We start from the raw sequence: 24,121 nt of genomic DNA, 5'->3' as shown, positions 1-24,121 counted from the left end.
TGGAGCTTTTTGTTAAAATTTGCAAGCACTGTAATTATTGATATCTGCAATCACTTCAGTTCATTAATGAAGAAAATCATAAAACAGAGGAGAATAATGATACCTAATTGCAACAAGCTGGATTACAATCTTTTATTTACAGATAGGCATCAATGAGCTGGGGGAGAAGAACTTGGGTAACACATATTCTTCTGGGATTTAAGATGATTTTCTGGATTTTTTTTCCTAAATAAATTATTCCTCAGCCACACACAGGCAGGTGTTTAAATGCAGGGCACTGCACAAGCATGCTTTGTATTCTTAGTTTTGCTTTTAGATAAGACTCTATAAAGAGGTTGAAGTTCACTGCTGTGGTATTTCCAAGTTGTTTTGAAGGAAAGTGCTTGGTTTTCTCCCCATTAAATTATTTAAACTAGATGGATGTTTTTACTTTGCATTAGGTGTTAAAGCTGTAATTTTAGCTGCTTTCACAGCAGACAATTTGGATTTTCACAGTGACATGTGACAATGGGTCTGCTCCATTATATGGCACATCGGGAATTTCCCTGGCTTTTGTGGAGCAACAGTTTAAGGAGGATGCAGGGGAGAGCTGTCATTAAAAATGTAAGCACAGTGGTTGAGTAAAATGCAGGTTGCTGCTCAAACTGCAGACTGATTCCCATCTCATCTCAATTCTGCCATGGATTTTACATAAAGTAAAAGCCAGAGGTTCCTTCTAAACAACCGTGCAGTGGCTGGAGTGGAACGTAACTGCTCATTTTCACCTCACAAGTACTGAGTAAGAATAATAATTTTCTGTCTGCAAAAACTGCTTTTAGTTTCCCAAAACTTCAGTGCTTTAGCTGAAAATACTGGTCTCTCTGTAGCTGTGGATTTTGCTTCCATGCAGTCAGTCAGCTGTGAGTGAGGATAGGATTCCTAAGGGGCTGCTTCTTGGGATGCCCATCTCTCCTGTGTATGTTTTTGTTTGCTGGTGATCAAGGAGACAGACTCTGGCACAGCCAATTTCTCACTCCAGTGAGTGTCTGCTGCCTTTTTATCCTGGGAGGATCATTTAGGTCAGGAAGAACATTTAACATCATGAAATCCAACTGTTAAGTCGACATTGCCAAGCCCTCCACTAGCCAGTGTCCCCAAGTGCCACATTTATGTCTTTTAAACCCTTCCAGTAACGGTGAATCCATCACCTCCCTGGGCAGCCCCTGCCAAGGCCTGGGCACCCTTTCCATGCAGAAATTCCTGCTGCTGTCCAAGCTGAGCCTCCCCTGGCACAGCTTGAGGCAGTTTCCCCTTGGCCTGTCCCTGTTCCCTGGCAGCAGAGCCCGATCCCCCCCGGCTGTCCCCTCCTGGCAGGAGTTGTGCAGAGCCACAAGGTCCCCCCTGAGCCTCCTTTTCTCCAGGCTGAGCCCCTTTCCAGCTCCCTCAGCTGCTCCTGGGGCTCCAGCCCTTTCCCTGGCCATGCTCCAGCTCCTCCAGGGTTCTCTGGCTGGTAGGGGCTCAAGCCTGATCAAAGACCCCATGCTTCTGCAGGTGACACAGACAGGTGTCAGTCTGCTCTTCCAGAAACTGGAATGATGTAGGAGAACATTGCTTCTGTTCCTGATCCCTTAATCAGTCATTCCAAGGCTTTGAAGTCTCTGGATTGCCCTCAGATCACTGGTTGCAACTTTACTGCTGCCCCTTTTAGAAATCAATCATGGATAATAATCTGAGGGCTGTACTGGAGTAGGAACCTTTCTCCTCTCATCTTCACCCCAAGCCCCAGAGAGGCAGGAGACTTCCCTAAGGACACTCTGTTCTGCAGGTGAGGCTGCCTGCTCCCTTCAGAAGGATTCATGATGGCTTTTTCCTTTATCAGGGCTGTCATGGGGGCTGGGACAGGCTTGGCCTCAGCGTGTCAGCTGTTAATCCTCCAGGCTCCTGTGGGGAAAACCAGGACAGCTGTAGGGTTCAGCACAATTTAAAATCCATGTGCCACTTTTAGGGTAAAAGCTCACGTGCGTCCAAAGGAGGTAATGAAGTTGCAAATTGCCTCATCATTCTAATACATGCACATTGCCCTTCTGTTTGGCAAATCTGCAATCAAGCCATTGATTTGGCTTTGCTAATGCTGACTAATCATGCAGAGATGGAATTGGAGCTGTGACTGATCAGCTCTGGGAGCAGCTCTTGGGGCTGACAGATTGGGAAAAGCAGGAAGCTGCAAGAGCAGTGCTGTGCTCTCCTGCTTTACACAGTGGTGTTATCCTTAAAGTGGATTTCAATGATCCCAGCTGGCTGCTACTAGGCACACTGTGAGTCTGAGAGAGAACTCCATGTGACCCAGGCTGGTGTGTGTATCCCTGGGAAAAGAAAGTCTGCTAGGTGGTGTTCCTTGGAATTCCCCGAGTCCTCCAAACCCAGAGTTCTTTGTTGACTTGGACTAGAAGTAAGATAGGCACCCAAACCCAATTTCAGTGGGTGAGTGCCTGGAGTTGTTGTGTTGCTTTGAGTAGGTCCTTATGGACACCGAGCTGTCCCTGGGCCAGCAGAGGGTCCTGGGGACACTGAGCTGTCCCTGGGCCAGCAGAGGGTCCTGGGGGACACCGAGCTGTCCCTGGGCCAGCAGAGGGTCCTGGGGGACACCGAGCTGTCCCTGGGCCAGCAGAGGGTCCTGGGGCCAAGGAGGCCAATGGGACCCTGGGGCAGCAGGAGAGCATTGGCAGCAGGTCAGGGAGGGATCCTGGCCCTGTGGGCAGCCCTGGAGGCACCTCTGGAGTGCTGTGTCCAGCTCTGGAGCCTCAGCAGAGCAGGGCCAGGAGCTGCTGGAGCTGAGCAAGGGCCTGGAGCATCTGGGTGCCCAGGAAAGGCTGAGGGAGCTGGGGCTGCTCAGCCTGGAGAGGAGCCCCAGCTGAGAGGGGCCCTCAGGCCTGGCTGTCCCTGTGTGCAGGGAGGGGCAGAGCAGGGCCCAGGCTCTGCTCCGGGGCCCAGCAATGGCACCAGAGCCACGGGCAGGGCCTGAGCCCAGCAATTCCCCCTGCACAGGAGGCACAACTTCTTCCCTGGGCAGTGCCCAGCCCTGAGCACATTGTGCACAGAGCCTGGGGGCTCTCCTCCCTGGGGCTGGGGCAGAGCTGTGTGCACACAATGCTGTGCCCTGTGCTCTGGGATGGCCCTGCTGGAGCAGGGAGGTGCCACCAGTGCCCACTGAGCTCCCTCAGCCTCAGCCACCCTGGGATTTTGTCTTTTCCTATTCTTTTCCTGCAGAACACCAGGGATTCGTGGCACTGCAAATCTCCCAGAGAGTGAATTTTCTGTGCCCTTTGATGGCATCTCTACACCCTGTGTTTCTTCAGCTGTTTGGCTTAGCATTTCTTTAAATGGTTCCTTAATGTGTTCATTAGGCTTGTGTCTGTGCTTGTGTGCTGACCTAAATTTCCATGAAAAGCCCTGATTTTTATGCTTGAGAGAGGGAATATCAACATCCTGCACTCATCTGTTACTTGCAGTATGAAGTTACTAACACTGGATTAGCATCACTCTTGAGACATGCACGCAAGTCCAGCTTCCAGTTCTGTCACACTCCTCTTGACTCCTTTGTGCCCAAGTTTTCCCCCAGAATTTTCACAAAAAGCTGAACTCTCAACCCCTTTCTTGTAGTTCAGCTCATCTTACTTTTGATTGTACAGTACCTGCAATCTCCAGTGCCCTGACTGATCCCAGCGCCATCAAGACATCCTAAGGAAGAGAATTTTATCCCATTAATAGCTCTGGAACTGGTTTGGTCAGCAGCTAAAGCTCTTCTGGGCATTGCTGGAAGTCAGGGACAGCAGACCCAGCATAGTTTAATTTGCACTGTGGTTTTTGGGGGGATACTGCACTTTGCAGGTAGGTCAGCAGCTTTTATGTTGGCCTTTGTGTGTGGCCAGCTTTAAGGCTTTGTGGCTATCAGCAGAATTTCTAACCCTTATTGCTAATGAGAAATAATAGATGCTTAAAAAAAATTACTCCTCTTCCCCCTCAAAAAAACCAAAACATCAACATCATGGATAGTTTAGGCCATGATATTCAGGTTTCTTTTTAGCTGAGAATATCTGGTGGCAGACGTCTGTGCCATGAAAAGATGACAGATAAAATGTGTGTTGTCCCAATGAGTCAAAGAAATCACTCACCTAATAAGAGTACTTACACTGTGCATCTGTGATGTTCTGCATGCTTAAGACTCTAGCAATATTAGCAAATTAATCCTTTCAACACTGCTGTGCAGTTGCTCTAGCTGGTTCTATTCTCTTCCTACTGTAAGGGAAGGAAAAAAACAGAAAAGTTTGACTGATGTGCTTTGCAGCAGTGAACAACCTCAAATTTCAGGAGTTTATTCCACTGCTGTGCCTTGAAGGCATGAGGAGGATGAAGGCCCACCTTGGTAGGCAGCTCAGAATGCTGGCTGCTCTTGCCCTTCATTTTATTGTGTTTTAGGACTGCATTACCTACCAAAACAGTTGTTAGGATGATGGTAGACAGGACAGTTCTTGTGGCACAAGAGCTGCACAAACAGCTCCTGATGAACACAAATTCACCCCTCAGCAGTGCTGGGTGCCTGTAACACAGAGGGGAATTATCACAGGATACCTTTGGTCTGCCAGCTGCTGAGGAGAGAAAAGCTGCTAAGTGCCAGCTGTGAAGATCTAGAATTAGATCTGGAGTTAATTTAGAGACTGGAAGAGCTATCAGTGCTGACACAGCATTTTCTGTGAGACAGGTGAGTTGTGGTTCTTGTGAGAAGTGGGTTGGACACCAAAGTCAATGGCAACTCAGCTTCAGGTGGTGGTGCTCAGTGGTCTCAGCAAATGAGTTTCTTTCAGCACTTCAGGCAGTAAATATTTCACATTCATCTCCTGTTTGAGCCCTGTAAAAAATATGAATGAATTGTAGATTAAATTAAAAGTGTGGATTAATGTTATTCTTGCCTGGCACCTTGATGAATCCCTGTTAGAAGGTTCCAGTCCTCAGAACTAGATTGCATTTCAGTCCTTAGACCCATGGTGGCTTTGGGAAGTGTCAGCTGTCTGTAAACCCCGCAACACGAGTCAGTATGCATTGCCTTCACACCATGACCTGTATTTTTGTGAGCAGTTGTGCTGACTCTGCTCAGGACTGTGATGTGCCACAAAAGCTCCTGTGCAGAAAGCTGATTTCCTCTCACCCAGCTTCCTCTGCCCTTCCTGCTCAGAGGTCTTGCAAAGCCACCTGTGTGTCCTTGTGGTGCCACAGTGACAGGGACGAGGGGACGGCACATCTGAAAGCCTCTGGTTGTTGGAACAACCTCCTCAGTCTCTGAGAAACGAAGCTTTTTTCTGTACCCATCTGTAAGGCCTGCTGAGGGCTCCAAAGTTATAAATGCTCCAATTGATGTTCTTGGATCTTTTTAGGGTTGCAAATAAAGACATCTCTGGCATCTTTCAGAGTCGAATTTTTGCTCCTTGGCAGCCAGCTCAGAACAGGCTGATGCTGGGCACTGCTGTGGTGCCTCTCTCCCTACACTCAGTGAATGGCATAAAAGGGAAGAGCTAGAAGAACACAGATATTGGAGGTAGTCAGGCTTTAAAACCTCAGCTGATCCCTCCCTGCTGTGCTGAATCAAGGACAAAGTTGTTGGTCATGGCACAGACAACATTTTTAGTTTTACTGCAGGCTTAAATGCTTTTTTTATATTTCCCTTCTCATTTGTCAGCATCTCTGCGGTGGTTTTTGACCCCATCATGTATTTCTGATCAGCTCTAGAACAGGAGTAGAGCTCCCACAGCTTGTTTACTTAGTTTTGAAGGAAAACTGCAGCTGGCTATAGAAAATAAACTCAAATGATCTTCACTGAGAGAGAAACTATGCTGTAGGTTCCATAGTTGCTGGCTGTATTTCTTTCTTCTGACTACTTGGAATCAACCCCATTTCTAACAAGGAGGAATTTCTGGATGTCAGATGGAGCTGAGAGTACCAGTTACATTGAGGCAGTTCAGGAGAGGGGAAGTTAGAGAAGAGTATTGTGTAAATTCATGGGCATTGTGAGGGAAGTTGGTGACATTGCAGGGGACAGCTGGAGCAGGTCCCTAAAGTCTGGTATCCTCTTTTTCCATCTCTTGGAAAACATTCACTTGTTTTTTTTTAGTTGAAGAGTGTGAAGGGAAATTGATTCTTGTCTGAACTGTCTAATGCTCATAAATGCCAGTGGATGTAACTTAATAAAAGCACAAGGGGGAGATTTTAAGGTTCTTTTCCTTCTATGTGCACTAAACTGACTAGTCCTGCTTTGATGCTCTGCTTTTGGATGCTGATGTGAACAGAGATGCTTTTAAGTACTATTGAACAGCTTTGTATTGGTAATAATCCTTTCCCCCCTCCTTGAGATATTTTATTGAATTCCTGTTCAGCTTTTTCTGGCAGTTTGAAGGTTGGCAATTTATCTGTCAGTGGGCACAGGGGCTGTTAAATGTGTGGCAGATTTGTCACTTGGTTCTTCTCCCCTGGGGAAGGACTTTGTCCCCCAGCCTCACACTGGTGTGGTGGCGCACACCAGCTGCTGTTGTTTCTGTCTCTTCCCCTGGGTTATATTCCTGTGAACAGGAGATTTTTTGCTTGAAATTTGAACAGTCACTGCATGTGTGTCTTACCTGTGTGATGCCCTCACTCTTTGATCCACCCTCAATAGCACTTGATCCAGCTTTGCTGGATCTGACCACAGAACAGAGCTTTCCCCCCCTTTTTCCCTGCCTGAGCAGCCTTCTGCTCACTGCTGCAGAGCAGCCAAGCTCAGGGCACAGCCTGCACTCCCAAACTTCTGGGACTTTGGCCGTTAGTTGAAAATATTAATTAACATTTGTTCTACTAATGAGGAGCCAGTTTGCTGGAAAGCCCCCTACAAAAGTGAGTATTCACAACACTGAGTATTCACCACTCGTGGCTGTGAAATTCTGGGCAGAAAGGAAATATGTTTTATAGAGAACGTGGATGCTTTGGGGGGTGGAAAGAGCACCAAAACCACAACTGGGAAGATTTGGCTTTAACCAGTGATGGAGGATGTGCCACAGAGGGACCTCAGGGGAAAACTTATTCCAGAGAGAAGGAAAGCTGAGCCTGCCATGCTGCTCTGACCTGGTATTTTCTTATTTATGTTTCAAAAAGTGCCTGTGATTATTAAAATTTCTGCATTCTGAAAAAAAAATTGTGCTAATATTTTTTTTCTTAGTATTAACTCTACTACTTGTAGTTTTGGGCAGGTCTGGTGGAACACTCATTTTAGTGTTTCACTGAAATACAAGATTCAAGAAGTTGTGTTAATAATTAGGTTTTTCTGCTGGCCTTTATCTGCATAGACAGCACTTTTTAATGTAGTTAGGAAAATTATTTGGTTTTGCAAGGCAATAAAAGCCAATATATCTTTTTCAAATGTGGTAGAAGGTCAAAGGTTGGACTCAGTGGTCTTGGTAGTCTTCTTCAACCTTAGTGTGTCTATGAAATTTGCCTCCACTCAGAATTTAAAGTGATTTTTCTCATCTTACAGGGTTTTTTCTCTCCCCCTCCCTCCCTTTCCACCCTTTTAGTTATGTTGCCCATCCAATTTACGTTGTGTAACACAAAAAGAGGCTCTGTGTTAAAACAGCTTGCGTTTTGTTGTTGCTAATTAGTGTGAAACAGATAATGGGATATGTTGCTGCTGGGTTGAAAGTGGGAGTAAGAGCAGAAAAATCAAAAATTATTAATCTGAACACCTGACATTATCTAGCACAGAGGAAGAATTCCCTGTGTACCAGCAGTATTAAATGAGAATACATTTTGAAGGTGTATTCAAGTGGAGTGATTATTTTAGGATTGTAGCTTTTATTACTGCATGAAAACTGTTCTCCCCTCATCCAATATAATTTTATGTTCTAAACTGTCAAACAAAATCCTGCTCTGATTGCATTATGGTGATGTACCCAGAGTGTGTTTTACCATTCCCATGAAGAGGTTTTTTCTTTAAATAAAGATATTTTGTGTATGAAACCCATGAGGATGGGTAATAATGGCTTATATCACCTAAAGCTTGTGCTGGGGGAGAGAAATGGAACTTGGAGTAAGTAGTGCTTAACTGACTGTGGGAGGTGAGGAATGAGCAATGCTCATTGATTCCCTGCTGCTGGAATCTCTCCATGCCCAGGTGTCAGGGCTGTTCTAAGTCAGGAAGCCAAAAGCTGTGATTGTCTCTTGATTTCAGGAACCAAAGTTGCTTCCTTAAGGCAATGTCTCTATTTCACCTGGCCGGTGGTGTTACAGCTTTCTTTTCCTTTGCTCTGCAGCCCCACAGTCATTCTGTACAAAACTTCTGGAGACTGGTGGGTGGGAATTGAAACTTTTATAAACGCGTGCACCCCTCTGAATCCTTTCTGCATTTCCCTGAGGGCACAGAGCAAAGGCTGCTGTGCCTGTAGGTGGAGGAGGAAGCCTTTCACCTGGCCACAAAGCACAGGGTGCTTCATCCTGGAAATCCTCACAGCTCCTTCACCAGAGGGAGGTGAAGGATTTGGTCGCAGAGAAGTCATGTGGAATGGAGGCAGGGTTCTGGAAGTCGTTGTCTTTGTTGATGTTTGGCAGAGGAATGAATGGGCAGGTGCTGCTGGAGTAATGCTGGTGTCTGGGGGGAGGCACATCCTGGTGCTTGTGCTGGGTGCTCTGCGGGTCTCTGGCTCCATGCAGGGCTTTTTCCAGGGCCCTGCCTTCTCCAGGGAAGCAATTCATTTTTCCACAGGAGGCATATTTGACTGCAGTACAACACGTTTAACAGTCACATGTAAATAAAATGTTCTTGTTCCTCTGACATCCCTCAGCTCCATGAAGAGCTTGTGATGGGCCACTGGACCAAACCTCTTTCATTTCCTTTCTTTCTGAAACATCCAAATCCAGTTTCTCCTTTAATTTTAATTAGACACAAGACAAGTGTCCTGTAAATAAAAGCTGTTTACAATTAACATATTTCTGCATCACTCTCTCTTGCTTATCAGATGTGAAGAAGCTGTTAGGCTTGTGATGGGGGGAGAAATGCAAACGTCAGCTGCAGAGCTGTTGTTCTGTCAGTCTTTACATCTTCTGTCTATCAGAACTCTGTGCTTCACTCAGAACTCACAGTTTTATCTCTGGAGCTGTTGCTGGGATGGGCCTGTGCTTTGGAGAGGCTTTCCTGCCAATTTTGTCTAATAGCACGTTCCACGAGGCCAAATGTTGTCTGCTAAGGGATGAGATGTACTGATGTATTTCATTGATCTGCTGCTAAAAGTTAGAGACTTTTTTTCTTCATCACTTGTGTTTTTCCCTGCAGGATCTTGTTGACAGGAGCTACAGAGCTTTGGAGGCTTCTTGAGGGTCTTTTTGATGAGCTGCTGCTTTGAATGATTGCCTTGGCTAACCCGAGACATGGGTTCTGTGTAATGATAGCTGTGCTGCTGTGCCTTTGGACTCCACAGCAGTGTCTTTCTAAATTCCAGAGCTGCCCTTTGGCAGAACGACACCATGGTGTGCACACGGAAAGCTCAGAGGAATTCTGGATGTCACAGCATTTCTCTTGGCACACCATCTTTTATACCCAGCACCAGCTTAAAATACTGATTTAGGTAACCTGTTTGCCAAATAGCAAAAAGAGAGACAGGATTTTTGTGGATGTGGAGAACTGGGGAGCAGTAACAGGCAGAGATGATGAGATGGAGAGTCCCTCCTTTGGAGAGATACAGCAAATCCTTGCTATGGAAAAGAAGAAAGATTTTGGATGAGCAGAATGTACTTTGTCCTTGCTATCAAGGAAGCCATGTTGAGCCTCTCTGGGCTCTTAATCACACTTTTGTTTCCTGCTATTCTTGCCCTTCTCAGCAAAAGAGCTGAGGAAACCCACAAAGATAATCTAAGAATATTCTATTTGGGCAGAATACCCAAATGGTTTTGACTGCTGAAAAGAACTATCATGTATGATAAACAGAATGTGGTTTGGGTTTTTTTTCCCAATTGTGACAATTTGATGGTAAGCTGCTGTTAAAACTAAGAACGAAAATGCAAGTGGGATGACACACAGAGTGATGCTGTGAGGTGTTCCCTGGTTACTGGCTTGGCCTGATCATTTCCCAAACCCAAGGAGTCATTTTCTTGTATAATCCTGTTTTCCTCTGGCTCAGCCTGAGGAGCATTTGCCTGCTCTGTCAACCTGCACAGCATCACAGGGACCTGCAGTGGTGGTTTTGATGCCTCAGGTTTTAGCTTTTATATGTTTCAGATTCTGTACTGCTTTAGTGTGTAGATCTGAGCTTCATATTAGGGGATGGTGAGCTCTCTTCAGAGTAGGGAGACAAAACAATTCCTTCTCTAGTTGGGGACCAAGGACAAATGATCTAAATCTCAGGCCCAAGAGCACAAACAACGTGGACTGAAGAGAGAAAAACAAGCAGGATGGGACTGCATGGGCTAAAGTTGTAACTGGACAATTAACTCCAATAAACAAATGGAGCAGAACTTCTAAAAGTGAGAGACCCCGTGAGCTGTCGTGCATTTTGTGACCATTTTGGTTCATCTTTGGTCCAGCCCTGGCTGGGCTCTTGTGCTGCCCAAGGTGGATCCATTGAGGCCTTTTAACAAATCCCTACTTTATTCTTTAGCTCTGTCTGGTCTCTGTTCTAGGGCAGCCTCCTCAAGGTATCAGTTTGGGGCTCTTTTCAGTGGGTAACAATCCTCAGCACCTCCCAGGCCCTGAGGAGCTGAGCTGCAGCATGAGTGTGTCTCTGGTTTAGTAACAGGATAAAAGGGAGGGTAAAATGATACCTTTTTTAACACCACCAGGATGCCTTGTCCATGCTCAGACATGGACTACCATGTGTTTTATGTAAAAAAAGTGAACTGATAGACACTACCTCCTGTAATCTTTCTGAGTTCTGTGGCTGAGATCTGCCAGCAGAGCTGTTAAGCAAATCCTAGATTTTTCAGTACTTGAAATACATCAGAAAACTCTTCTTTTGTGATAAAGACTTTTCCCCCCTCTTTATTTCTTTCTTGAGCTGTCAGTTTTTATCTCCCTAGGAAGACAACTGTCCTTACATTCTTACTTTCAGCAGAACTGAATTTTCTGGATTACATTGGTTTTTCATTATCTCTGTCATGTACTTACCAGCAAATCTCTCCATATTTCTTGCAAGCTCTCAATTTGTGATATAATTTCAAGTAATTTGAAAGCCTGAGCTCCTGGCAAAGCTGTGTTAGGGAGTGATTTTTTTTTTTTTTTTTAATATATCTTTAGTGGAAGAATTCAGAAATTGCAACTGGCTAAGTTAAGCCATGGAGGCACTAAGTGAGTTTAGGATTTTCATGTTTGAATTCCAAATCTCTTACTTAACTGTTTACAGGGTTTTTAGGAACCTTTGCTACCTAGAGCACAGTTCTTTTGGCTGCCTTGAAAAGCAAGTAATGATGAAAGCAGTGTGCCTGTGTCTCTAATGCTGTTACAGAGTAGCACCGGCACTCTTTAAATACAGATGACAGAGATGTTTGCTGCCACCTAAATAAAAGAATTAATGTTTAATAAAAACACTTTTCCTCTCCTTATAGTAAAGCACATGAAGTTCTTTTAAATACGATATAAAATCAAAATTATGAGAAGACAAAAGCATGCATGAGATACTTGAAGTTGTTAAAATGAGTATTTAGGCCCCATTAAGACATAATTATTCCTGGTTTATGTCTTATGTTGTTTCAGGTGATTCAAGTACAATTTCATGGTTTTTTCTCTGTCTGTAAATACTAGTTGGTTTTTCTTGAGGAGCTGTTTTTGAGTTGATTTTTTTTAAGTTGGTAGAGTTGCATTTTTGGCATCTCAAAGTATAAGGTTTTTATTCTTTGTAAATTGTCTCTGTCTGCATTGGAGATCTACATTTTTAACTGGAGGTAGGAAACCTGACTCTGCCTATTCCCTCAGGCAGGAGTTTTTGTAATTCCTTTACTCTAAAAGCACTTCACAATCCATGAGGACAGTGCTTTTCTGAAATGAAAGCCACTCCAAGGTCAGAGCAGTGGATTCTGTGGGGAGATGTGGGGGCAGAAGGTTGGCCCTGGAGAAGGGACCACCTTAGGGCACTGCTGGCAGGGCTCAAGATGTGCCTGTGGGCAGCAAATCTTCCAGAAATTCTTGTGGCTGCCCCTGGATCCCTGGAAGTGTCCAAGGCCAGGTTGGACCAGGGCTTGGAGCAGCCTGGGATAGTGTAAGGTGTCCCTGCCCATGGCATGGGGTGGGACTGGATGATTTAAGGTCCTTCCAACCCAAACCATTCTGAGTCCATGGAATTGGTGCCACATTTTTGAATACAAGCTTGCAATATGCTGCCATTTTCTAAAAAAAAAAATGTGTTGTGAAACATTTTGCTCTGTGGTGCCCTTGAACCTTGCAATTCTAGGTCTTGTGACTTTTTTCTTTTTTTCCACACTCTTCCAGTGAATGCCTTTTCCCCTGCTCCTGTGTTAATTTGATGGCTTAGCTGAATAAATTTCTGTACTTCCCAGTTGCATCTGGCTGTTCCCATTGTTTCCACTGGTGCTGGTATTGGGGTCCTCTGTGGCTGCTCTGGGTAGGATCTAAGCAGGACCCAACTCCTCTTCCTGAGTGTTTCACTGCATCATCTGTCTGACTGCTGGAGTCTCCTCCAATGTGAGGAAGGCTTGGACTGCTGCTCCGAGGCCTTTGGGGGCAGGGAATTGTCTGTGAGGTCCTCCCTTGTCTTCCAGCAGGGAATAATATGTTTACTCTCCTCTAGAAAATCATTGCTTTGTGCTTCAAACCAGTTGGATGTGTGCTGGTGGTCTCATGGGGGAGCTCCTGATGTGTCCTATTGAGAAAGCATGGAATTATGGAATGGGTGGGGTTGGAAAGGGCCTGAAGAATCATCTTGTTCCACTGTCCTGCAGTGGGCAGGGACTCCTTCCCCTAGGCCAGATTGCTCCAAGCCTTGAACACAAATCCAGCCAGGCTGTGCATTTATTGACAGACAGTCTAAACATGAGCAGGTGGGCAAGGCACGGTCTAAATAGCCTTCCTTTGTTTGGATGATGATTTTTATTTATCTAGATTTTGGTTATTATTATCCACCATGCTAAATAACCATTTTTTTTAGTTCTTATTTGGATATTGTTCAACCATGTATTCAACATGGAAGGTCTTCTCCCTTTGGAGAATCCCTTTGGCTGCCAGCTGTACCATCAGGTATTGAAGGGAACGAGGGCTCCTGTTTTCCACAGAAAACTCCATAACTCCATCAGGGAGCATGGTGGCACTGCTGTGTCTGGTGGTGGCTCGTTCAGGCCATCCGTGGGAAAACCCAAACCACAGCAATTTGTTGGTGTCTCACAGGGATAAAGAGGAAACAGATGGAAGGAGACAGGAATTGCACTGTTTTGTGGTGTGAAAGGCATCTCAAGTCAAAAGAGAAAGAAAAGCCAGAGGCTGATTACAGATGGGTGTAATCAAACAGTCTAGACAAGATGCCTGCACTGGAAAGCAGAAATACTGTTGGCAATTAAATGTGTCAGCCAGGTGAACATGTCCCACCATCACACCTGTGAGGGGATGGATCTCTTCAGGAAGTTAGGCAGTACACCACTGTCTTCTCTCTGTTTATTCTCTTATTTCCTACATCCATTTTGGAGATGTGGAAATGAAGTTCAGTAAGATCTTCCATTCACCTCCCAATCCCATACCAAGGAAAATTATGCTCTTGGTATTTCTGATTTCATTTTGTTAACTTGAAAACAGTGTTAGGAACTTGACTGAACTACTGTCCTGATTGTGAGAATGAATTGTAAAATAAATACAACTTGTGGTTATTATGTTGTTGTTCTGTATATATTCCTTGTTTACCAATTATATCTTACCTCTAGGGTAATCAACTTTAAATATCTACTAATAATTTGAACAGCAAATGGCACTTACCCTGCAAGCACACCCCAGTAATCTATGCACATACATTAGGAGGGTGCCAAAGTGTTTACTTAGACTTTAATGTGATGTTCTGTATAATTTTCCCATAGATTAGCTTCAGCAGGAAGTTTGCATGTATTTTTCCCCCCTAAAAGCTGCATTCAGTAATAATGGGTCGTATTTATAGCAGTTGTGGTGAATTAGAAAACTGATTGGGTGAACTACTTGATTGCTGCTCATTTAGCAGTTACAGTCCTGCCAAATCTCTCTGTGAGGGTTCTGCAGGGAGGTTTGGGTGATGGAATGTGTCTGCCATGGCCAGGAGCATCTGAGGACAGCCAGACTTGCCCAGGCAGAGCAGGAGTCAAAGCAGTGTTTGCAGCATGAGCAGGAAATGTTGGTTGTTTGTAGAAAAGACTCATCAGCCTTGTGTTTGAAATGGTGGTGTGTTGGTTTTCAGCACAAATTATTCCTCTGCCACTGCCTCAGGAGCAGAGATTACAGGGACTGAAATGCAGCCCCACAGGCACCTTCTCAACCACAAAACTCAAATATTTCAGGTGCTGTAGCATCTACAAGCTCTCCTCTCCTGCTCCTCTTGTGGTACCAGCAGCAGGATGAGTTTTCTGTCGTCCCAAGGTGTGGCAAAGGGAAAGTTTCTCAATAAAAATTGTTGGCACACTATTCAATACCTGCTCACTTCATGTCACACATATGTTGGAGAGAAGGGGCCTTGAGATCCTGAGGGTAAGAAGCAGTCAAGTCCATTGATCCTTTTCCCAACATTTTGATCCATTTCAGAGACTGCTTTTTGAAATTCCTCTTCACAAGGAAAAAGTCATTAAAATTTGTTCCTGTCCCACAAGGGTTATATGATGTGTTTGGGACATTTTTGAGCACCATAAAATCAGCAGTGAAAAAAAAAATTCCAGAGAAAACAAATGTTTTTGTGGTCTCCTGGAGGGAGCACAATACTTACAAGGTGTAATACACAGTAGTATTTCTGCAATTTAAAATTGATTGGAACTGCATTTTCTCTGACAGGCCTTGCACAGGGCAGGGGAGTTCCTCTTACACTGAAATCCATTTATATGTTCTCCTTTGTATCTATTGAGGAAGGGCCCTCCTTGAATATTAAGTCATGTTTGTTATTTTTTAAGAAGAAATTCCTATATTTTTACCTCACATAGTCCTACTACAACACATCTTTCACAGTTCTAATTCTCTAAAATACCTAGTCTTTTTACAAAGCCCTATTTTAAAACTTATTAAAACTTATTTCTAAGATTCAATCAGTTTCTAAATTTCAATCTCTCAACAATATCACCTCTATTCCATGGCCTTCCTAAGTCAACACACCTTGTCTCAGTGTTTGCATACACATGTACAAGACTTTGTATCAAGTTTTGAGAATCTATTACAAATCCCTTTCTCACACTCCCTGGGAGGGTGGGCAGGCCCTGGCACAGGGTGCCCAGAGCAGCTGGGGCTGCCCCTGGATCCCTGGCAGTGCCCAAGGCCAGGCTGGACAGGGCTTGGAGCAGCCTGGGACAGTGGAAGGTGTCCCTGCCATGGCAGGGGTGGCACTGGATGGGCTTTAAGGTCATTCCAGCCCAAATCCATCTGGGATTCTGTGAAGAACAAGTCTCTAACAGATCCCTTTAACCAGACCCAGGGCATTCATGTATATTTTGAAAAGTTTGAAGCATAGGCCTGCCATTCAGATTCCTGCTGGGGCCAGAACTGAACCATTTCCTCACATTCAGAGTTTCATAATGGATGATGTGCTCTGAGGAATTCCAGAAGTTTCCAGATGAAGTTTTTGCCAGTAGGATTTCTTTTAGGAAATGTGAAGATTAGGAAGACTATTCCAATGTGTATGAACAGGATTCTGCTTCACAGCTTTAGTTACAAAACTCAGCCTAGCTTGGAGTTAAAATGGGAGAAATATTGTAACAGATCTGTCTAATTTCAGCTGCTGCAGCCCCCAGCTCAACATCCTCTCCATTTGGCAGTTTTTAACCAGATTAACATTTCAGCCCAGGTAAAGCAGGTTACAGGCTTCTCCACTGCTGCAGCTGTGGGGCACTCAGCCTGCAGATGGATCTGTTGTTCTTGGTTGTAAAAGCTGGGAAGAAGAAAAAGAGGGGGGAAATGATATTTTGCCCTCTTTTTGTTGTTTTAAATAGTGGTGTGTCTCAGTGGGACATCTCTTTTTCATCTCACTATCTCTTAGGAACAGTTCACTGGTTTCTTTTTTGCTTCCCTGGTCACTTAGCAAGTTCATGACTGCTCGTCATGGGGCATTCCTCCTCCTGCCTCTCCCTGTTCCCAGGGGAAGCCTGCTGTACATAACCTGTTGGCATGTGTCATTGTCCCCTTTTCACGTTGTGCCACACTGGCACCAAGTTGGAGGATTTTTGGATTTGAGAGAGTGTGTTGAGAAGGGAAACAAAATAATGGTGCCCAGAAATTTGAGACTGTGAGGAAGAAAAGGATGGGCAGTGTTGATTGTTTAGCCTGGAGAAAAGGAGGCTCAGGGGGGACCTTGTGGCTCTGCACAACTCCTGCCAGGAGGGGACAGCCAGGGGTGGTCGGGCTCTGCTGCCAGGGAACAGGGACAGGCCAAGGGGAAACGGCCTCAAGCTGTGCCAGGGGAGGCTCAGCTTGGACAGCAGGATGTCCTTGTTTCCCTCATGTGTCTCAGCAGTTGGTCCTGTGAGGTTCCTTGCTCTGATGTTGATCAGGAAGGCTGCAGAACACTGGGGTTTCTGGTTGCCATCAGTGACTGTAGCTCAGTGTTGCCAGGAACTGCTGCTTAATGGGTAATTCATGGTTTAGTGGGAAAGGCTGTCCCAGGCTCCTGTGCAGTTCTAGGATCTGATTCTTGATAAATCAGTGAGCAAATTCTCACCTATTTTTAGTGTCCCAAGAAAAGGCAAAAGACGAAAAGTGAAGAGAACCCTTCAAAATGAGCAGATCTTGTTATTTCTTTGCTTTCTAATGGAAAGGAGGTGTAAAGACTTCCTTTGGCAAATATTTTTTGAATTCTGTCTAATTGATGTGATACTATTTTAATGGAAAACCAGTTATTAGTGAGGGTGTAGACTTAGGAAAAAAATGTGTAATGAAAGGAGTGACAATTCACTTGTGCATTTGCAAAATAGCATCAATATAATTTAAAGTAACAGAAAAACTGGGTATAAGAGAAAAGTTATGCTCTTGTCTAGAAAGCTGCAAAATTAGCAGCTGTCAGCTCCTGTTATTAAGTCCTAGATTAGTGAAAATGCCATGCAATAAAAACTGCAGGAAGGACACCAAATGTTAAGATTTATTGAGGGAAGAGTATGCATACAGGTATTATGTGGGAATTGATTGCTTGTGGCTGCTATTGGAGGAGTGAAGGGGGATAGCCTGACACAAACTATCAGCTGGGGGAGGAAAATAAACAAAACAAGCATTTAAAAATCCTGTCATAGCCTTCACAACGTGGCTCAGTGGGTAATGGATTTTTGACTATGATGAAGCTATAACATGATTTATGTCAGTAACTGTATCTAGCTAATTGCAGGAACCACAATAAAATTTAAAAACTGGGGCTGCATCATAATTACTGCTATGTATAGTGATGATATTTATCTCCCAGCACTCTTATAAGGTTTGGTTTCTGGTTTTTTAAGCCTCAGAACCTTAATTTTTCTTAGTATTTCATGAATTTGTGCAGGACACCTGAGGGATGTAGCGCTGCCTGTGTTGATCTGACTCAGGGCTTCTGTTACCATCAGTTAATGGGGAGATAATGAGATTAAAATATCCTTTTTGTCTGAAAGTGGAGGCATGAATAAACTCTGTTGCATCACCCTGACAGTCTGACAGGGACATGGTCATGTCAGAATATGATGCAATGATATGATGCTGAGTGGCAGGGGACTTACAGGAAGGGTTATTAAAGACAGAAGTGGAAACTTCCTGGCTTTATTGCATTTGACAAAGAAATTTTCCTCAGAACTCTGTGCCCCTAAAACAATTAATTTCTGTAATGCAAATTTTCCAAGATGAAGTCTATTGCTAGAATTTCAGAACTATATGGAGGCTTTTTCTCTGTAAATATATTTCCAAAGGGAGATGATATAATGAAGGATAAACTACATAAATAACCCTCAGAATTTTATGCCTTCAGCCCACCTTGAGGGGATGTGCTACTGAATTTTAGGGCTTTCATGGCACCAAACCTTGACTGATGGCTTGGATAAGTGAGATTCTTTTCAATTGTGTATATCTGAAAAGCTGTTTGTGTTGGTTGATGGGTGGAACTGGAATGGCAGCAAAATACTGGAATAGTATGAGTGAATTTCTGCTACAGGGAGCAAATCTCCTGCTTATTTTATAAAACAAAAGAAAAATGAAACAAACAGAACACACACCCCCCCACCCCCTCCCGAAATCCCCACATATGAGTGCTGGAGTGGGCATAAGCAAAGGTTTTTGGCTGCCAGCATGCATCAGACTGCTTTTCCAGGCATGCCAGATGCCAGTGATAGGGACAGTGTGTGAATGTCATTTTGAAGCACATAATCAAAATAAAACTTACTATTCTTTTAACATGGAACTGCCAAATAAATTTTTATATTTGTTTCATGAGAAGTCTGCCAAAAAATACCCAATGGCAGCTGTGTCCAGTAGCACACAGCAGTAATTTATGGAAAGAGATTTATTTACTTAAAATTTGCTTCAGAGTAAATTGAATGTGAGGTTTTACAAAATTGTATCCATTTTTATGCAGCCTCTGCTTCTTTGGAAAGTATTTTTTTCAGGCAGGGGTAGCTTCCCTTCTTACCCTGCCAGCAAACTGTCATATTTGGGAAAAGGGAGCAGGAATTTTATGGATTTTCAGGTAGAAGTGAACAGTGTTTTCAACCATCCAATGGAGTTTGAGGTTCTCTATGCTTTCTGATGGAAGTCAGCACTGGTGGGAACTGTAGGTTTGTGGTAATTGGGAGTGGGGCTGGGGCTGAGCCTCATCCCTAATTGGCCACAGCTGTGCAGGACAGGTGAGTGACACTGAAGGTGATGAGCCATGGAGTGCCCAGGTGCACTGACCAATCCCAAAGGGAACAGAGGGCTCACAGGTGCAGTGCATTAATGTGAGGGCATAAAAGGCTGGGCTGAAGAACAGGAAGGGCAGATGCTTGCAGCCTTCTGCAGTGATGGGTTGTTGTTCTGTGTGAGCAGATACCTGGAACCTTCTGACCTGGTGAGGTGTTACTGTGTGTGGGCTGAACCTTTGAGATTATTTGGTGACACTCTGTGTATCGTGGCTGTCTCTCCTGTGACATGTGCTGGGACTGGTGGATGCAGGTATAAGGACTGGAGGAAGAAGGTTAAGTGATAAAATGTGAGTTGCTTTCAACGTTGTTCTCCAAAAATGTCTGATGTGCTGTCCATGAAATATTAAATACACCCCTAGTGGTCCCTGGCCTCTCCAGACCTCGCTGGCTCAGCTTTGCTCTGTTTCCACAGAGGACAGGTTTGGTTTGTGCCACCTTGCTGGAGAATTGTCCTAGAAGATCTGCTGAGGAATGCAGAGGTTGAGTTGAGGACTGGCCCCCCTTGTTTCTGTACCTAGTTCCCTTCTTTCTGGAGGCTCCTTCCCTCCCTCATGGTCTTGTTTCTTGTCTTGGAGTTTGCCAGAATCATCTGGGGCAGAAATGCTGAGGGCCTCTGAATTAAAATGAGGACCTAAAATGAATTAAATAATGAGGCCCAGTGGCTTCATCCTTTTCCATCAGTGGTGGGGCTCTGTACCCACGGGCCTGTGTGGCACAAAGGGCTCTGGCTGTCTGGGGGAAGGTGACAATCATGAGGACTACAAAAACCAGTGAGCTGGAGGCCACTGTGTGCCCTGGCTGTTTGAGGGAAGGTGACAACCATGGGGACAGGGAAAACCAGTGAGCTGGAGGCTGCTTTGGTCCTCTGGCTGTCTGGGGGAAGGTGACAATCATGGGGACAATGCAAACCAGTGAGCTGGAGGCCGCTGTGTGCCCTGGCTGTGTAGGGAAGACTGATGGGAACGACAGTAACTGAGTTTCTCTTCCAGCTAGTGGGAAAAATTAAGAATTCCTGAGCAGCAGTTGTTCCCCTGTGCTCTGCTGTGTTTTTGGCTGAGTCTGCCCTGTCCCTTTTTCTCCAGCAGGGCCACAGCTGGTGAGTTGCTGATGCTGTCGTGTCCTGGCACTGTCCCCGCAGTGCTGCTGGCTGGGACCTTGGCCAGCCTCCACAGGACACAAATCTGGTACAGAGCACGCGGGGAGGAGATGGCCTGCTCGACCTGTTCTTTGCACTCACATCTTCCAGAAGCTCCACTTGTAGCAATTTGACTTTGATTGCTGCTTACACTGCAAAGCCACGGGTTGGGTTTCCCTCTCCTGAGCCAGGAGGACATGAGATGGTTTCTGGAGCTGAAGGGAAATGCTCTGATCCCTCATGTTTAACTGGCTGATTTGGGATGAGGTTGTTTAAATCATGCAACACTTCTTGCTGTGTCTGTTCATTTTGTTTTGGTTGCAATACCCTGTTCTGTTCAGGTTTGGCCTCCAGATGGGATTTAAAAATGTCCAAGGAGCCTGCACTGCACAGCAACTCTCCTAGCTGAAAATTATTATCATTAATACTAATATTTCAAATACTAATAATGTATTTTAAATTGCATAGCAACTAAACAAACAGAAGAAGGGCCTTTACTTAGAAGGAAACATTACCTTAAAGAGCACTGATGGGGAATTTACCTTTTGGGACAGACTAGCTACTGTATTCAAACTTGGACATTCACTTTGCATGAAAGCTCTGTAACATTTTCAGTTGAGAATATTTGCCCCTATGCTGCAAGAGCACTGTTTTGTTGCAGACTTCTTCTTTACTGCTAATGCAAAATTAACTAAATTTAGGTAGTGTAACTTAGAGCTCAAATCATCTTCATCAGGTAAAAGTTGTGGCTGTTTCCTGGCTTGTACTGAAGATGCTTCTCAAACCTTTTGCCAGTGTAAGGCACTGACTCACTTCTGTTGTAGAATCCCAGGGTGGTTTGGGTTGCAAGGGAATGTAAAGCTCATCACATTCCACCCCCTGCCATGGGCAGGGACACCTTCCACTGTCCCAGGCTGCTCCAAGCCCCATCCAGCCTGGCCTTGGGCACTGCCAGGGATCCAGGGGCAGCCCCAGCTGCTCTGGGCACCCTGTGCCAGGGCCTGCCCACCCTGCCAGGGAACAATTCCTTCCCAATATCCCATCCATCCCTGCCCTCTGGCAGTTTGAAGCCATTCCCTGTGTCCTGCCATTCCAGGCTCTTGTCCAAAATTTCTCTCCATCTCTCCTGTACCTACTTCAGGCCCTGCAAGGCCACCATTTGGTCCCCTCAAAGCTTCTCCTCTCCAGGTGAACAATCCCAGCTCTCCCAGCCTTTCCTCCCAGCAGAGCTGCTCCATCCCTCTGCTCATCCTGGTGCCTCCCCTGGGCTCTCTCCAGCAGCTCCAGGTCCCTCCTGTGCTGGCCCCAGGGCTGGGGCAGCTCTGCAGGTGGGGTCTCACCTGAGCCCAGGGGCAGAGGGGCAGGATCCCCCCCTCCCCTGCTGCCCACGCTGGGGCTCAGCCCAGGGCACGGGGGGGTTCTGGGTCCCAGCTCTCACCCCCAGCACCCCCAGCTTCTTCTCCAGGGCTGCTCCAGCTGCTCATCCCCAGTCTGGATCCATCCCAGGGGTTGCCCTAAGCACCAGCACTTCTTCTGTCACCAGAATGTCCCATCTGGCGTTTCCCCATCCCTTCCTTCTTAGCCCAAAATCTCTGCTGCAGCTGTGCCTCCTGCCAGGTGTCTGTGTTTGCTACCCTGAGGTGACTGGTGTCACTGTCACTCTCTGTCTCTAATGCTCACAGTGCAGTTTGCTGTAGTATCTATTTGACAGGTAGCACACAGCCTCCCAAAAGGGGTGGAAATTAATGACTGAGTTCCAGCAGTTGTATTTTTGTCTGCAAAAGGCACACTGTGCCAGGTTTTGACATCCTTTAGTACTTTATAAGTCAATAGCACAGCTGTGCAACGAATGATTTTTAATGAGCAATGATGACAGGATCTGGCAAAGAAATAATGCTGAGTTAATCAGGAAAGTTCTGCATGTTAGTAGCAGTCTCTTCCGTGGTGCCTGAGTGACATGATTTGAAATAGTGTTCAGACCAAGGCCCTGGGAGCTCTGCATGTAGATCCAGCCTTATTTCAAACAAAGAAGGCCCTAAAAATCTCTTTATGATGCCTTTTCATGGGTGATCCTATAGCATTGTGCTTACAAAGACATTTGGCAATAAGGGGCCCATTCTCCCAGCAAGGGTCTTCCCTTGAAGTGGTGGCATTTGGGGACATGGTTTAGGGGTGGTTATGGGTTTGTAGTGGGACTGAATGATCTTGAAGGTTTCTTCCAACCTTAGTGATTATGGAATTAAACAGAATGGGGTGTGCTCTGGGAAATTAAATGGAATACATTAATTTATTTTTACACAATATATTTTTAAACTGGTACTTTTGTTCTTTTACTCTCTAAATCCTATTACATTATGCTGAGTTCATGTATGGAATTCTCATTGTGTGGATGGAATATTTTTAAAGTAGCCTAAAATTAATAAAAAAATGTAAGAATGTGTTGGTGGGCAAGGCACAGCTGGGGAGTGGGACCCCTTTCTTTTTTCTGCTGTGCTAAATACCTGCTTTTACTTGAGAAATCCCTGCATTGGATGATTTGTGATCAGTGTAGAGGGAAACTGTTTGCCGTGGCTTTTGATGCGAGTTTAATTTTTTAGTGAAAAGTTCAATTGTATCTTTTATGTTGAAAAAAGACCCATTTTGTACATGTCAAAATAACTGTATTAATCCTGCCACCGGTGTAGAAACAGATCTTCTCTTTTTCATTGGAATGCTAATTTTTCTGGCCCGCTATCATGTTGGGTGACTGAAATATTTTGTTTTAGCTTTTCTGGACTTATTTCACCAGTTCTTCTTTGCCTAGGGAGAGTTATTCTATTTCTTGACAAAACACAGTAGGCAAAGTGTTTCTGGGATGTGTGAGCTGGTCTGGAAGCTGATCCATCTCTTCCATCTGAAACTTTTCCTTTCAAAAGGCAATTTTCTTGGTGTTTCCCACATTTTCCTTCTTCTCCTGCCTGTTTGCTTGGAGCAGTTCCTTGAGTTCAGCACGGCTCTCACTGAACTGTGCCCAGACTTATTGGGTTTTAAGGAAACCTCGTGGTTCTTGGGACCTCTAAGGGTGGGGGAAGCCTTCCCAGCGGTTTGGAGCCAGGGGAGTTTGAATGGCTGGAATGGAATTTCAAATTCAATGGAATTGAAAATTCAAATTCACTGGAATTTGAATGGTATTTTGTTAATCATTTTGCTGGAACCCAAACAGGGTCTGTGCTTATGTTGTACAGACAATATCTTCCTGGAATTAGGAGGAACTCCTCACCTCTTTGGAAAGGAAGAACGGAAAAGTTGATGCAAGTCTGTCTGTTTAAACATTGCAGAGTTGAGTTAGGGATGAGAATAAAATGGACATTTCCCTCAATTGGGATTGTGCAGCCTGGACAAGGAAAGTCTCCAGGGAGACCCTTGAGTCCCTTGCAGTGTCTAAAGGGGCTCCAAGAGTGACAGGGAGAGAGACTTGGGACAAGGCCCTGGAGTGACAGGACAAGGAGGAAGGACCTTAAGCTGAATGAGGTCAGTGACAAAAATCAGTCAAGACACTTGATTTTTCTACTTTTAGTTTGTCTTTACTTTGATGTACGGCTCTAAAAGGAATTAATGCTGCAGCTACAATTCTTCAGCATTTATAAAAGCAAAGGTTAATGTGGAAACAAGGTAGCCCTCAGAAAGAGTGGCTCTGTCAGACTACATTTGCATATAACCCAATTGATATTATGTCCTGGATTTGGGGAGGAAAGGAGTTCCCTGTAAACATCCATGAGTGAGAAGTGTGGTGTTTAAAGCTCCTGTTCTTCTTGCACAAGATGTCTCCACATCAGAACATAAGAACAGCACTCACCCAGACTGCATGTTAGTGTTAATAATGGCTTAGAAATCAACACAAACTTGCTGGGGCTGAGGAAAGAGCTGGTTAATGAAGTATTGAGATTTTGT

Source organism: Vidua chalybeata, chromosome 8 (genome assembly GCF_026979565.1).
Source record: "Vidua chalybeata isolate OUT-0048 chromosome 8, bVidCha1 merged haplotype, whole genome shotgun sequence".
In the NCBI taxonomy this organism is placed as follows: domain Eukaryota; kingdom Metazoa; phylum Chordata; class Aves; order Passeriformes; family Viduidae; genus Vidua; species Vidua chalybeata.
This window is presented reverse-complemented; position numbering follows the sequence as displayed.